Consider the following 17,555-nt stretch of genomic DNA (forward strand, 5'->3'; position numbering starts at 1 on the left):
CTGTAACAGTATTTATTAATTTTGAATTAGTTTTTATATTTTTTTTATTTTATCATAAGATAAATAAATATATATATACACAAACATTTCAAAAGTGCTAGTCGTTGACTATTTAGTTTTCACTGCATTAATCTTAGTTAAGTTTCAAAAAATATCAAAATGTTAAAAATTATTATTATTATTGTTGTTATTGTTGTTGTTGTTGTTGTTGATTCTATTGTTGTTTTAGTTTTAGTAATTTAGTAACGGGGAAAAAATTCTATTTTTTACATTTTTTAAAGTAAAAATTTTTAATCAAATTTTTATATTTAAATTTATTTCAGATTTATATTAATATTATTAAACAATAGTTTTTGTTGTTGTGTTTTTTAGTTTTCACTTTAATCATAGCTAATAGTTACAAAAATGTACTAAAAGTTTTAGTAATGTTGCTATGTGATTTTATTAATAATTTGATTTTAGTAATTTTAGAACTTCAATTTAAAAAATTTTGATTTCATTTAATTATTCAAAAGTAAACTTGTATAAATATATTTCAAAATTATTGATTTATAAAGTATTAGAACAAAATATTTTTTTAGCAGCAACAAAAAGAAAAAATATTGTCAAATTTAAATGACAATTCAAAAAAAAAAATACAAAAAAATTATTGATTTATAAAGTATTAGAACAAAATATTTTTTTAGAAGCAAGAAAAAATATTGTCAAATTTAAATGACAATTCAAATAAAAACTGATAATATTTTCAGAATCCCTGGCATGTCATGCAATAACATTAGGCCATCCAGCACTATAAAAACAATTCAGTACAGCCACTCACTAACATCCAGCAATACAGTGGCGGTGTATGTGAACATCCCATCAGAGGTTTGATGGGGGGTGAGGGACTGCATTACAGCAATCATTGTGTGAATGACATGGAGTCCTGGGCATGTGCGGAGAACAGGTTCAGTAAGAGGAAGGGCAGCACATAGCTTGCAGGCACAGTTTGTCTCACAAGCTGTAAAGCCGTGTGCTAAAGGACGCCAGAGGTGAGAAAAGAGACACAGACAGCTGTCACGTCCCATCAGGGATCTCCTGTAAAACAGACTGGTAATTATGCAGCATCAGTATAAACTAGAGAGAAACAAAATTAAGATTAATGCAGTGTTAATATCGTCTGTTACATTTTATTCTGCCATTGAAGCAGTGTCTATCTGATCTTTCTCCCTGTTAGCACCCATCCTCCTGTCATACTCAAGGGAAAATGAGCCAGTGGAAGGAATAAATGGGGTCTAGCAGTTTAAAAACTGTCATTCAGTGCACTTTGAATTAGAGGAGCATATGTCTGCAGCACAGCACTGCGGCTTCATCGGCTGTGCTTCTCAAATCACCACTGTCTTCCACTGTGAGGAATGTTAATGATGTGCATAATTTAAAGGAATAGTTCAGCCAGAGATAAAAATTCAGTCATCATTTACCCTCATGTCGCTCCAAACCTGCATGACTTACTTTCTTCTGTGGAACCAAAAGAAAAATTTATTGTGGTACGATATAAGCACTATATAAAAGTTTATGGTTTGTAATGTTTTTGAAAGAAGTTTCTTATGCACAACATGGCTGCATTTATTGAATAATAATAATAATAATAATAATAATAATAATAATAATAATAATAAAAATAAAAAAACAACAAAACAAATTATGTACTAACAATGTTTAAAAGAGATGTGCTGTTTGTTTTTTGTTTGTTTGTTTGTTTACTATTTATTTATTTCCGGGTTATTTGATGAATAGAATGTTAAGAAGAACAGCATATAGAAATATTTTGTAACATTATAAATGTTTTTACTCTTTTTACTCACTTTTGATCAATTTAATGTCTTTGATGAATAAAAGTATTAATAAAAAATAAATAAATAAATAAATCTTGCTGACCCCAATCTTTTGAACAGTTTTTATGTATGTATGTATATATGTACGTATGTATGTATGCATTTATTTATTTATTTATTTAGACTATGACCAGGGGCCAAGCTCGAAAAAGGACAAAAAAGTCCATATGTGTATTATATTCCAATTCTTCATGCTTCCGATTTCATCACATCACATCACATCACATCACATCACATCACATTTCATTTCATTTTCATTCCACACAAAGCTATTAATATAATAAAAAAGTTGGAACATTACAAAAGTTGGACCCTTTTAACGGTACTTTTATGTTGCTTTTTTATTTTTTATTTTTAGAGCTTGATATTCCCAGTCTCCATTTTTAAAAGAGCAGCAAAGATAGTTGTCCTTGAGTTGATGTTAAAAAAAAAAAAACAACAACCTGGGTTTAAAATTACTTAAGGGTGAGAAAATGATGAAACACTTTTCATTTCTAAGTAAACTATCCCTTCTAAGAACAGGATCTCATTCACTGTATACTCTATGTATCAAAGTCACCTATAACTATCATCCCTCTTTTATATGTTCTGATCGGCACTGAACATAAGACCTGAGTCTTTCCACATGGTACAGCAGTAAAGTTCCTTGATTATTATGCCAGAATGAGAGTATAGTTCCTAGCCATATCGGCCTAGAAAATCACAACTTTTAATTTTCCGCTGGTCTTCATACACAATGTAACTACAGAAGAGTCAAGTTTAAATAGGAAAAATATTGAAATTCTTTGGTCATTTTTGAGCAAGATGCTAACGGTCTAATCAGATTCAATGATCTATGCTAAGCTGCAGCTAAAAGTGCTACTGCCAGACCCAGAGATCACCTGAATGGATTAGAAAACGGTAAAACTCAACTGTTTATCGTTACCAGGATATAGAAAATGAGCCTATTTTCAAAAATAGTGGCGTTCCTTTAACTGTAAATCCTTCTGTTCACCAAGGGAGTTTCACTCGTTTATTCTCGTGAGTGTTTACATTTCCTCCGCAAGCGCACGTGAGCCTAGCTTTGCAAAAACTCACTGATCAGATCACAGAGACAGAGCAACAACACCCGGACTCTGTTTTAAATATTCTCGGGGGCTTTAATAAAGCAAATATTTCCCATGAGCTGTCAAAATACAGACAGCATGTTACATGTCCCACCGGAGACAGTAATTTACCAGATCACTGTGACACATCAATAAAGGATACATATCACTCTGTCCCACGGGCAGCTTTGGGGCTCTCTGATCACTGCCTTGGTTCATCTTATACCAATCTACAGGCAAAAACTTAAATCTGCTAAACCTGTAGTAAAGACTTTAAAGAGATGGACCAATGAAACAGAGTGGGTTTTAAAAGCCTGTTTCGATCTTACTGATTGAAGTGTTTTTGAAGCTGCTACCACAGACCTGGGCGAACTCACAGAGACTGTAACATCCTATATTAGTTTATGTGAGAATATATGCATTCCTACCAGGACTTATTTAACATTCAACAATGATAAGCCATGGTTTACAGCAAAACTCAGACATCTTGGCTAAAAGGAGCTACGCTAATGTTGGAAGATCGGTTCACTTCCACTTCAGTGTGGAAAGGTCTGAAAACCATCGCAAACTACAAGACACTATCCCCCATCACTGAGGCAAATCAACAACTTGCTGAAGACCTGAATGAGTTTTATTGTAGATTCAAAACCCCCCACACCCGTTTTGACCATCTCTCTTCAAAACCGTTAACACCTCCTGCAATTGCCCTCCCCCCTCCCCCCTCACACCTGCACTACAGATCAATGAGGACGATGTGCACCAGGTCTTCAGGAAGAACAAAAGAAGAAAGGCACCAGGCCCAGACAGTTTGACACCAGCCTGTCTAAAAACCTGTGCTGACCAGCTGGCCCCCATCTTTTCACAGATCTTCAACAGATCTCTGGAGTTGTGTGAAGTCCCTTCCTGCTTCAAACGCTCCACCATCATCCCCGTTCCAAAGAAACCCAAGATAACAGGAATTAACGACTGTGAGGATCCTGTTTGTGGGTTTTAGTTCGGCTTTCAACACCATCATTCCAACAGCCCTCCAGATCAAACTGACCCAGCTCTCTGTCCCTAGCCCTATGTGTTAGTGGATCACCAGCTTTCTGACAGATAGGCAACAGCTAGTGAGACTGGAGAAATTCATGTCAAACAGCTGCTCCACCAACACTGGTCCCCCTCAGGGATGTGTTCTCTCCCCACTACTCTTCTTCCTGTACACCAATGACTGCACCTCTAAAGACCCCTCTATCAAGCTGCTGAAGCCCCCACCCCCTCCTGGTCTACAGATCAGTGAGGACGATGTGCACCAGGTCTTCAGGAAGAACAAAAGAAGAAAGGCACCAGGCCCAGACGGTGTGACACCAGCCTGTCTGAAACCTGTGCTGACCAGCTGGCCCCCATCTTTTCACAGATCTTCAACAGATCTCTGGAGTTGTGTGAAGTCCCTTCCTGCTTCAAACGCTCCACCATCATCCCCGTTCCAAAGAAACCCAAGATAACAGGAATTAACGACTACAGACATGTGGCTCTAAAGTCTGTTGTCATGAAGTCGTTCGAAAAACTGGTTCTGGCTTATCTGAAGGACTTCACTGGACCCTTACTGGACCCCCTGCAGTTTGCTTACCGAGCAAACAGGTCTGTGAATGATGCAGTCAACATGGGACTGCACTTCATCCTGCAACATCTGGACAAAAAAAGGGACTTATGTGAGGATCCTGTTTGTGGGCTTTAGTTCGGCTTTCAACACCATCATTACGACTGCCAGCTCTCTGTACCTAGCCCTATGTGTTAGTGGATCACCAGCTTTCTGACAGATAGGCAACAGCTAGTGAGACTGGGGAAATTCATGTCAAACAGCTGTTCCACCAATACTGCTCCCCCTCAGGGATGTGTTCTCTCCCCACTACTCTTCTTCCTGTACACCAATGACTGCACCTCAAAAGACCCCTCTGTCAAGCTCCTGAAGTTCGGATATGACACTACAGTCATCAGTCTCATCCAGGACGGCGACGAGTCTGCTTACTGACAAGAGGTTGAGCAGCTGGCTGTCTGGTGCAGTCTTAACAACCTGCAGCTGAACATGCTCAAAACAGTGCAGATGATAGTGGACTTTAGGAGAAACCCCCTTCCCTCTCCCCAATCACCATCATGGACAGCACTGTGGCTGCAGTGGAGTCATTCAGATTCCTGTGAATCACCATCTCTCAGGACCTGGAGTGGGACAATCACATTGACTCCACTGTTAAAAAGGCCCAACAAAGGTTGTACTTCCTTCACCAGCTAAGGAAGTTTAACCTGCCACATGAGCTGCTGAAACAGTTCTACGCAGCCGTCATTGAGTCTGTCCTGTGTACTTCAATAACTGTCTGGTTTGGTTCAGCTACAAAATCAGACATCAGAAGACTACAGAGAATGGTTCGGACTGTTGAAAGCATTATTGGTGCTCCCCGCCCACCCTTCAACAACTGTATACATCCAGAGTGAGGAAAAGGGCTCAGAAAGTCACTTTGGATCCGTCACATCCAAGTTATCCCTTTTTTGAACTTTTGCCATCTGGCCGGCGCTTTAGAGCCGCAAATACCAGGACAGCCAGACACAAGAACAATTTCATCCCCCATTCAATCTACCTCATGAACAGTTAAATGTTCCCCACTTTATGCAATAACAATGTACAATAACCTTCTATTTATTTGTTACCACCTCCATCCTAGTACATCCCTGTATCTCATTCTATTGTATGTCATTCTATCATCTACATAGCACAACTGTACATACTATTTATTTATTTATTTATTTTAGTATTTGTCTATTTATATTTACAATTTTTTTTTTTTTTTTTTTTTTTTGTCTGTGTGTTGTTGTTGTCTCTGTGTACTGGAAGCATATGTGTCTAAAACAAATTCCTTGTATGCACAAGCATAGTTGGCAATACAGCTCTTTCTGATTCTGATTCTGATGTAGCACATATTTTCCATTCAGTTTTTCTTTGAATGCACTCTCAAAACCCTAAAGAGGTTTTTTTTCATGCATTAGCTATATTTTTCTTTTGCTGCCACGGGGCACTTACTCTCTTTCTGTTTCTCTCCATCGCTGTACTTTTGTTCAGCTGCTTTGAAGCTCTATCTGGAGCAGCAACAGCGCTGCATTTGAAAGCAGTGTTAGGTGCCTAATCAAGATAACGGTGATATAATACACTGCAGAAATTGACACATGAGACCTTTTATGGACACAGAGCATGTTGTTAAATTATCAGCTGCCTGTAAGCATATGAACGCTGTCTTACCACAAAATTATGTATTACGGTACTTGGAAGACAAATCTGTGCCCTGCAGTACAAAAAAATGGATTTACATTACTGAAGCTACTCAGTGGTAAAATATTCAGCAAACGAACAATTCACATGTGCTGCTCATGGCACACGAGGCACTGAAGATGTCAGTTATTACTAAAACAATATTATTGCTTTCCCGCTTGCAGGCCTGATTCACTTTACCACATCATGCTTTAAAAGGGTCATGCCGTACATTATTTTTCCCCCCCTGAAGTCAGCTTATAATACTAAATATGTTCTGCACCAAACATTACATTTTAGTTATTATCAGTTTTCACCCTTACCCTCACTTACCCTATAATTAGATGCACCACATCTTCTTTACAATGAATAACAGCATTTTGTAGTGCCTTGCTGGTTACATTCTTCAGTAACAGTTAATAATTGCTTCATTGCTACCTTATTAACAAGAAGACTATGGAGAGTGAAAGGTGCTACACACATAGTCAGACACAGGGTTTTATCGTCAAGGTTGGATACATATATGCTTTATATACAAGCTTCATTTCCTTTTGATAGGATTATCTGAGCACAAATGGTTGGCGTTTCAGTCCATCAAACAGGAAAAATTGATTTCCTATGTTGTGACCCCTTTAGTGGTTCTTCAGACATTGGAGGTATAAAATAATATTAAGAAATGAAAGGTTTTCCATGCTTGTTAAAAAGAGTTTGGATACTAAGCTATTCCAGTGCAATATGACCTAAGCTTAGAAAAGAGATTCAATGTCATTCATAAGTCCTTATATAAGACCCTATTTCAAGGACCATTAATGTATTAATACATTAATGCAAAAAGTATATAACTATAGGAGACTGAGAAAGCTCTGGTTAATGATACATTTCTGAATCATATTGCTATATTGAAATTGTCCAGTCTATAGCCCTTCCTGATAGCATGTGATGAATGTGATTTAGATTTTTTTTTTTTTTTTTTTTTTTTTTTTTTTAGTTGCTAATCTCTTTACAAATCTGCAAATCCAGGCAGCACTAAACACTCTACAAAACTCAGGGAAATCATTAGAACAGTTTTCTGGAAATTAACCTGTTTCCCCCCCTTAAAATAAAACAAAACAAAACAATAAATGTAAAAAAATTAACCTAAGAAAAGTTTCTGATTTCTTTATAACCACGTTTTTAAAAGCTACTAGAATTCTCTGGTGCATGAATTAAAAATAAATAAATAAATAAATACATTTTTACTTAAGAATATAATTGCACCCAATCTTTGTTGCTGTTGTTGTTTTAATTATGTATTTTGAGAAAGATCTGCCCACTATAATTATGACTAACTTGGAAACTGTCTACAAATGGAAATATGGATTACCAAATCTCAAAATGATCTTTCCCTTTTCTGAGTTTCTGACCACCGCTGTATGTGGAATCATAGTAAAAGGGCCCCCTGGTGGTGATTGAGCATTAGGGCGATTAATATTTGTTTTACATTAAATTCATTAATTTACTGGTAATAAAATAGATAGATAGATAGATAGATAGATAGATAGATAGATAGATAGATAGATAGATAGATAGATAGATAGATAGATAGATAGATAGATAGATAGATAGATAGATAAAATATAAATCAATCAATCAATCAATTATGTGGCTCTCTGTAGTACAAAAGAAGTGCAATAGCATTTCAAGTGTTTTCATGTTCTAGTGGAGATAGCAAGTCAGCTCAGCCTCTTGAGAATACAGCATGGTATCTCTTATCAAGTTTGTGTCAGCCTGATAGTCTTAAACACAACGGGGGCAGTTAATCTGAATCCTGAAGTTTTTAATCTGTAGTGAACCATATTCCACTGCAGTGCTTTAGGAAACTTCTGAATACCTTTTTTAAGCCAAACAAATATAATAAATCGTAAAAGGATTAATATTGTAATAAGATTACAATGATTTCCGTTCTTTCTGTAAAGTAAATGTGTGTCCTTGGGGGCTTATTTCTAATGCAGCATTCATTTTCTTATAGATTTTTCTGAAGAAAAAGAATAAGTGAGTGGCGATTGGGATTTCTGTCTGTGCCTTTCTCACATCTCCAGGTGTCTGATTCATTTGAGCGCAGTGAGCTGACACTAACAGACAAATATCTTCCATATGACACAAATCGCTGGTCACACAGAGTGCTTCATTACTTTCCTGCCATTTTTCTATCTGAACCCCATTGGCCTTATGTGAAGCCCTAAGATCTGACAAGAATGGAAGTCTTTGGCTATATTTATAGACCCAGGGTCAAAATGAAGTGGTACGTTCACTATAGAATCTCTCCTCAGGCTTTCTTTCATATCGGGAGAGAGATTAGTGTGGCTCTATTGGATTGGAACTGTGTGCAAGAGCTGTGTACTCAGCAGTGTATACAAAGAGCATGAGCTGCTCCCTGTAAATGTGCGTCCACATCCATTTTGGACTATCTTTCTCCCAGTCTGAGTCTGATCCTACCACATGCATCTGAAAAAAAAAAAGATTAAAGGGCCTAACACCGAACCTTGCAGCATTCCCTAGAAACTGAAATTGGATCTGTGCTTGGAGACTAAAGTCTCATAAAGGGGTGAATATTTTTAACACAAACTTTACACTCACCATAATGCACAGGTTGATGGGTACACACACATACACACACTTTTTTCCATGTTTTATGTGGTCATTTCATAGGCATAATGGTTTTTGTACTGTACAAACTTTATTTTTTATCCCCGTACCCTACCCCAACACCTAAGCCCCTCCCTTCACACAAAAAAGAGCATTCTGTAGGAAAGCTAGTTATAAATCCCCCAAGACACACACACACACATACACACAATAACTTTGGAATGGCTGACATGTAAGGTGTGACTGAAAAATAATGGAGGCAAATTTGTAATTATGTAATTAATCATGTACTTGATGTGATTATGTTCAGATAATTGTTCAGATATAAATAGAAACAAATAGTATGTTGTTTACACTTAGTTCAAATAGTAATAGAGGCTATTCATACAAAGAATGAATAAAAGTAATTTACTGTTTGTACTAAAGGTAAAATATCTGAGTAATGGGGATCGCAGTATGCACCAATAAGCACAAAGCAATAGAATATCATATACAGAATATATGAGTCAATATTCTATTGATTTGTGCTTACTGGTGAAATAGCAACTTCTGATTAAATGTAAAAATAAATTTCCCAAATATCAACAATCATTGCAATTCAAATAAGCAAAACAATTTTTGTATTATTTTAACCATTATACAGTAAGACAAAAATATGACTAAAATGCTCAGAAATGTAGTCAACTAAAACTTGAATAAAACTAAAACAGAACAAGTTGACTCTAGTGTACAGATTTATAAGAGAATATCAATCAGAGGCTAAATAAACACTAAAGACTTTAGATATACACTCGCCCTGTCTACGTTATGAAAACAGGTGTAAAAAAAACAGAAACAGAGAAATTCCTAATAGTAATTCCAGTAATTCCAAATTACATTAATGTTTCTCTTTTAAAACAACTGCAAAAAGAATTGCTTTACAGAGGTTGCGTAAGTATTGTAACATTACAATCAGCAAACACTATTGAAAACAATACAGTCGAGATCCATGACAGAACAGACAGGATGAATGAAACTTTCAGTTAAGCAGAATTCCTCATATTGAGATTGTTGAACTCCAGCTTACCTGTACAGTACTGTTTGTAGGTGTTTTCAAATCATGGTGCCTCCGCAGAGAGAGTGCATGTGAATGGTTGCCATATTGCATAAAACAAAAAGCCGGGCAGAGTACGTATCCATGTAATAACAGAAAAGATCTGATTGGGGGATTTGAGCTCTTGATATCTGGCATCCGCAAACATGAACACTCATATAATAGAGTCTTGTACAGCAGTCTGAAATATTTTGGCTCCACTTTTTTCCACAAAAATAAAAAAAGGTTTTGGTAAAGTTTTCCGTCTTTTAACTACATGTTGATATATAGTGGGGGAAATATTCATTTTATCCCCTGCTGATTTTGTAAGTTTGCCCAAAATCTGTGGAGGGAGCTGAAACTTTGAGTTGCCAAATAACAGCCAAGGAACCTTAAGGATTTAGAGAGGATCTGTAAAGAGGAGTGGATCAAAATCCCTCCTGCGATGTGTGCAAAACTGGTGACCAACTACAAAAAAAAAAAAAAAGTCTTACATCTGTGATTGCCTACTAGGGTTTTTGCACCAAGTACTAAGTCATGTTTTGCTTGGGGATCAAATACTTATTTCACTCACTGAAATGCAAATCAATTTCTAATCTTTACATAATGTGTTTGTTTTTTTATTTATTTATTTATTTATTTATTGGCGGATATTCTGTCTCTATACGTTAAAATAAACCTACCATAAAAATTACAGACCCTTCATTTCTTTTAAGTGGGCAAACTTACAAAATCAGCAGGGGATCAAATAAATATTTTCTATTTTTAGTCTCAGTTCGTTAGTCTCATCGTTTAATGACCTTATTATCATCTCGTCATCTTCTCATTTTAATCAGGAAAAAGAAAAAAAAAGAAAAAAAAACTTTGTTAAACGAACATTTTTCATCATAGATTTCATTAACGAAATTAACATTAATTTACACAAGGCCTGAATGTAAAGAGGAAATAACTAACGTTTCAATTTAACATGATGATTCAGTGCAATTAATTATGAGATAATAATAATAACTATGCAAAATAATAATAATAATAATAAATGATAGAGAATTATGTCAAGATTACAACAATTCAATTGCAGTACAATCTTTATGTTTTTATGAGTTCTCCAGTCAGCCTCAAACAACCTCGATCATTTATTATTAGTGTTGTTATTTTGGATGGATAATAAGAAAGTGATAGATAGATAGATAGATAGATAGATAGATAGATAGATAGATAGATAGATAGATAGATAGATAGATAGATAGATAGATAGATAGATAGATAGATAGATAATCAGTATTTCTCCCTCAAACTAAACTAAACCTAAGCTACAAGAATAAGTAACAAATTCGTTAAGGAACTGGAACTGTTAAGTGGAATCGTAATCAGAACCAGAATCATTAAATTCCTTACTTGTGTGTGTGTGTGTTTGTGTATGCAGTATTAACCACTGCTCACACTTTATGCTACATAACTGCACATTTAAACCCTTTGATAGCTCTACACATTCATACTGGAATTTGCATACGTCTAATTAAAGCCTCTAGCAGTTTTAAGTTAATGAAACTGCAGTCTGCTAAATACAGCCTTGTGCTCTTCCATTACAGCATAGTCATTCTCGCTGTGTGATACGCTACCACTTCTCTTGATTTTCAGCCCGTCACAACTGTTCATCTATTCGTAAATGCTCCGCCTTTTAATCTGTGCAATCTGTTGCATTTGTTACAAAAACACATTTGAGACACATATTAATGACCTGTCTTGTTGTGATTGTGCTTAGAAAATCATATATTTCAGTAAAGGAAATGAGGCTATGTTTTTTTTGTGTGTGTGTGTGTGTGTGTGTGTGTGTGTGTGTGTGTGTGTGTGTGTGTGTGTGTGTGTGTGTGTTCACAGAGTCTTTGTAGAGAATGTGAACAGCACCAGGGGTGTTTACCTTTGCATTTTTTTGAAAAGAAGACAATCCTGAAGGAAAGAGCGTGTGGGTTTTGTTACCACATAATTTAAGAGTTAGGAGTTGCAACAGCTTTAGAGTAGTGTTTATTTATAATTGGGGTAAGCTGGCAGCAGAGGAACCGTTTTGAAGCAGTGAGGCTTGAAATGAATGGAAAGAAATGTGGGCATTTTAATTTTGAATTGCTCCACTTCTATGACAGCTGAAATCAAACAGTGTGGCAACTGGCAGAGATGATCAGATGTGGACTAATTTAAGGGGTAAAAAAAAAGTGCTTGCTCACAGTGTTTAATAGATTATGCATGAGACAGAAATGAGTTTGGGAATTTATTAATGCAACAGTCTCATCCACAGGCCATCTACAGTCCGTTCACTGACCACTTGATGCATATTGCACATTCAAGAGCTGGCTGAAACGTTTAGTTCAAATCTGATTGGTAGAATAAATAACTAATGGGATTTGAGGGAAGGCAGGAATCCACAATGCTTACAAGGTCGAATGAGCATTTTTGAAGAATAATCTCTAAGTGTATTATCAGGTATTCAAATAGCAGAATAGTTTGAGTGTGTTTGGGGAGACCAGCTTGATTAATGTTCATTGCTTCATGGGAGTGGACAGTCCCTGTTCAGCTGTTTTGCCACTATTTTATTTCCATTGTAAAAGCAAGTTCTCTGATTGATTTTTTTTTTTTTTTTTTTTGACAATTAACTCACAATTAAAAATGTTGGAATGTCACTGTGGTACAAGTGTCATCTGTGCCCATATGCTGCAGGATCCTGTCTCTTCACTAACTTCACTTTATTTCATAATTGTTGCTCACTGTCTTTTAATCAGCAGGGGCCAGATGTAGTTTTATTACAAATTATAGTAATTTACAACTTGCACACTAATAAATATTTTTGGTCTGCACCATGAAACTTAGTTGTAACATAACTCCACATATAAACTAAATCTTTCAAAACCTCCTGTCGCAGGAGCAACAGCTGGAATAAAATAATGGATTGACTGAATTGCATCAATAAGCTCTTAACATATAAGTTAATGTTTACCTTTACATTTTAAGAAACCTGCACTTTTATACATAAATTCATACAGCATACTGTGCATCAATTTGTGCAGCTAGGCAACTGCAAAGCAGGGTTATTATTATTAATTAAAACTATATTAAAATATTTTGTTAATTGAAATAAAGTTCAAATAATTGTCTTATTTTAACGTTAGTTGTAAATGGAGCATAAATGTGATGTGTTGTGTTGTGTTTCTGTGTGCCGCTCACTGTGACAGCTTTTGTGTCTGTCAGTTGTCACATTTACTGAGCTCCAGTGACCTGTGGAAACACAACTCACACATGGCTCAACGTCATTTCTCTTTTTAGAGAGGAAGGCAGTTTAATTCATTCGGTTTGCAAAGAAACCGTGACAGCTTTAAGTGGGGACAATTTTATTTTTAAGCCTCAGAAACACTCCTGCCGCTACCAAATATGGATTAGACTATTCATAAAACATTGTATGATATAATAAAATATCTTAACCCACAGGACAAAAATGTACCTGTGGCAACATTGCTTCAAAATAATATTATATTGCTTCTTGCAGCTTTTAAGGTGAAACGTCCAGTACGAAGAATGCTCTAAAAGTGCATTCAGTTTTATCTAAAACAGATGAATGTGGATCTGGCAGCGTTTTATTACACTGGTTACTCTATCACATTGGAAAATTTAATAAGAAAACAAAACAGCAAGCCGTCTTTTAGCAGATACAAGATTATGTAGGTTAAACCTGTAAACAAACACTACTGAGCTAATGATATTTTTTTATTCCCTGAACTTAAAACAAAGACCATTGGCTGGTCCCCACAAAGGAGCTGATTTCAGCTTTTATATCCTTTTGGGGTCATTTGGTCTGCACAAAATAGGTTAAACCTGCACACATACATACACATCTGAATCATTGTTTTCATTGCAATTAATAGTATCCCATTTGCTTTCAGCTGTGCATGCTAGGGTCCATTTGCTCTCTGTTTGACAGTCTGTAAGTAACAGATACTAAAGAGATGCAATGAGTGCAGATGTTGACTAATGCTAAAGTAGATCTGACGAATGATTCAGCCTTAGCTGTTCTCTCATGACCAGGAAAATCAATATTGCTTTGGATGAATAATCGTAAAACTGCTTAAGGACCATCTACATTTGTAAACTTCAGAGCTCTGGCTCTCCTCTCACACTTTTCGGATGTGCTCCGACTAGCTGTGTGAGTAAACAGGCAGTAAATTAAGAAAATTGACTACTTTATTAACACATTTTAAATTAAGAAAATTGACTACTTTATTAACACTTTTTTTAATTTCATTTCATTTGTGACAATATAAATACTTATAATCGATTTTGCAGGTCCTTATGAAGTTAGCAGCCATTGGCTGTAACTCTTCTATGTTTAATTGACAAAGTTTACAAAGTTGGAGGAAACTACTTTCAAACTATGCCTTGCCAAGCTACTCATACAGGAAATTAACACTTAAATAATTAACTTTATTGATATAATATTATTAGAGCAGTACAGTATACAGAGTTTTAAAAGTTGCTGTTACCATGGAAACATTAATGGGTCCCAATGCAACTGCCCACTGTTATGCAACATTTTGATTGTCAGGTCTCAAACTACTACTTATACTGTATAAGTCTACAGTATTTGCTGTATGCAAATTCATCCTAAAAATAATTTTAAATACTATGATCATATAAACAAGTTTTATATCGCCCTTGTATGCATTGTTTGGTTTCCATTATATTAATTGCAGTGCTTCACTGAATGAGCAGTTTATTCACTTTAAAATTTCAGTGCACATTGGTACAATGTATTTCATTTTTTACTTTAAAACAAAGTTTTTTCATGTTTATGGAACTTCCATACATGTTTCATCTGGATGCTGTTGATTCATCTGAAAGCTTGGATTGGTTTATGGCTATATTGTACTTAGACCTATAGACCTATAGACCTATAGAGAAAATGAATGTGAAAGATATTTTCAGAACCAAGGCTGCTGAGAAAGTGGGTTTGTCACTGGTGTGCTGTATAGCTTGTGCAGTATGTCTTGTTAGTGTGTGTTCACCAGCTCCTGCTGTCTGCACTGTTCTTTGTTCTGTTCTATACTGCAGCCATCACTGATTCATGACTGAAGCAGATACTCTGCACTAACACAGGATGTGGTTATGCCTGGTATGAACATGTCAGTACTAAATACAGATATAAATAGTGTCCAAAGTGTTTTGTGATCACTCAAACCATGATTAAAGGTCAGAAATCCACTTGATCACATTGAATTTGCAGTGCAAGTGCTAATGTGTCCTGATACTCTGCCCCACAGTTGTGGAAAAAATGTGCTTAATCATATAGAAAATTCTCTTTTAGTGTACTTCAAATCTTAAAAGTATATAAAACTGTCCTTGCAGATAACAATAATGTTATTGAAATAAAAGGCCACTGAAGTGTATTTAAAGAGAGTACACTTTCATGACTTTGTTTAGTTCACCCAAAGATGAAAATTCTTTCATCATTTATTCACTCTCTTATTTTGTTCAAAACCTATAAGACTTTGGTGAATCTTTGAAACACAAATTAAGATATTTTTACAGAAATGTGACCCTCCAATGAATGACCAGAACTAAGAAGATCCAAAAAAGCCATAAAGGTTTCATAATATCAAACCATTTGAATCAACCCATATGAATAAAGTATTTTCATCATAAAAGTGTATGTCTTCACACAACTTGGATTAAACCATTCGAATCACATGGATTTATTTATTATAAGACACCTTTTTTAATTTTTAAATTCATGGATCTTCTAAATTCATCTACATTTATTTACATTACATTTACATTTATTCGTTTAGCAGATGCTTTTATCCAAGACGACTCACAATTGTCATGTTACATGTATTTGAGCCAGTTTATGTCTCACAGAGCCCTTTGCATGAGTTAAACACCATTTTGAATGAGTTGCTTTAGACCCAGTAACCTGGTTTATACAAGAGACCACCTCATTTACAGAGCTGACATTTATAGAACTAAAGCTTTGCAGACCAGGACTGAAAAAAGCTTTACCTTTGACTAAGGATTTGCATAAATGAACTGAGCATTGGTTAAGAAAAAAAGTATTTCCAGTATTATCTATTAAACCCCGGGTGTTACGGTTAAAAGCGCTCACGTTTTGACATTTCAGATCGAAATAAGATCAAAAACCTTCGGTGTTCGGAAATTAATTTTAACGGAGCCCAACCTGCAGGAGATTGTGATGCGTTTATTGCTCTTTTCCCATTTTCTGTAGATGAAAGATGTGGGTGGCTGAAACCAGCCCAGAATTCATAATGAAATATCAGAAGCCAGTTTAGCAGCAGGTCTGTGGTGGTTTACACATTCTCTGCTGAAGCATCTGCTCACAAACACCAGCGGCTTTGGATTTGGCACTTCCAGGATCCCTGGAGGAGCATCCCAGAGAAACTCTCCCAACTGACAAATGATCTCCTGCAGAGAGGAGGTGCTCTCCTCACAGGCACCTGCTGTGTGTCAGTGTGTGTGATCTAGATGATGAGTCACACTAAATTTACCCGAAGCCTCATGCTTGGTGTCCCCCAAATTTATTTATTTATTTAAAAGTTTGTAATATGAAATGCCATAATATATTAAGTACAGTTTACACACACACACACACACACACACACACACACACACACACACACACATACACGTCTATGTTACTAAGAGGGGACTCTCACTCTACACTGACCAAGAGGGGACCAGTGTTTCTGGTCATTTTGAAGAAACAAAAATGACATACAAAATTTTCATTTAAGGTCTTTTTTCATAATATAACTGAAAAATTTCATTTTTTATTTTTTTTTTAAAACATGCCAAGTGGGGTCCTGAAACTCTGAGTGACGTCTACCTATCCAACAGGGGACCTCCATAGACTGCAATGCAACTGTGTGTGCAAACATAAGGGCAATTGTACCTAGTGTTTCTTCACAATCTAACTATATTTAAATGCAACTCTAAACTTTGAAACAGTCAAACTATATCAACATTGAAGAAATATTCTGATAGAAATCCAAAATGTTTAATAAATTAGTATGACATGCAGATATTTTCTGGGCTTGACACTAATACAAATACACTCCTCAATATATGAATGCAATCACACACACACACACACACACACATATATATATATATATATATATATATATATATATATATATATATGTACATTGGCAATATATATACATTGCCATTATATTCAGAAATAAATAAATACATGTAAAATGTAATTTGTTAAATGTAAAGGCAACCAAACAGATCATGTCACACTTCACCATCTAACTGGGGACCGTTTTGATCTTTGGAGGCCAATTTTATTTTTTTATTTTTTTGATTTACTGCATTAAAATCTTCAGTTTGCTCCAGTAAATTGCATTTTCAATGCAACAATCAATATATAATTTTGAAAAACTGTGACATATTATACCCAAAAATTCTTCATACAGTGGACTACCAGTAAATTTGATAAACATTTGGGACCAAAACTTATTCTGACATTTGACCTGACCATGTATTGCTTAAGTGCTATCTGACATTATCAAGATGAATTTGTTCTGACACAGTTTAACTCTGAGTTCTTGTCATATTTT

General features: G+C 35.5%; 1 protein-coding gene across 1 annotated transcript in view; it reads left to right on the plus strand.

The window, feature by feature from the left end:
• LOC109069092 (alpha-1,6-mannosylglycoprotein 6-beta-N-acetylglucosaminyltransferase B-like) overlaps positions 1-17,555 on the plus strand; it is a 124,081-nt gene that overhangs the window by 59,956 nt on the left and 46,570 nt on the right. The gene's annotated exons all lie outside the window — the stretch shown is intronic.

Source organism: Cyprinus carpio, chromosome A3 (assembly GCF_018340385.1).
Source record: "Cyprinus carpio isolate SPL01 chromosome A3, ASM1834038v1, whole genome shotgun sequence".
NCBI classification, from domain to species: domain Eukaryota; kingdom Metazoa; phylum Chordata; class Actinopteri; order Cypriniformes; family Cyprinidae; genus Cyprinus; species Cyprinus carpio.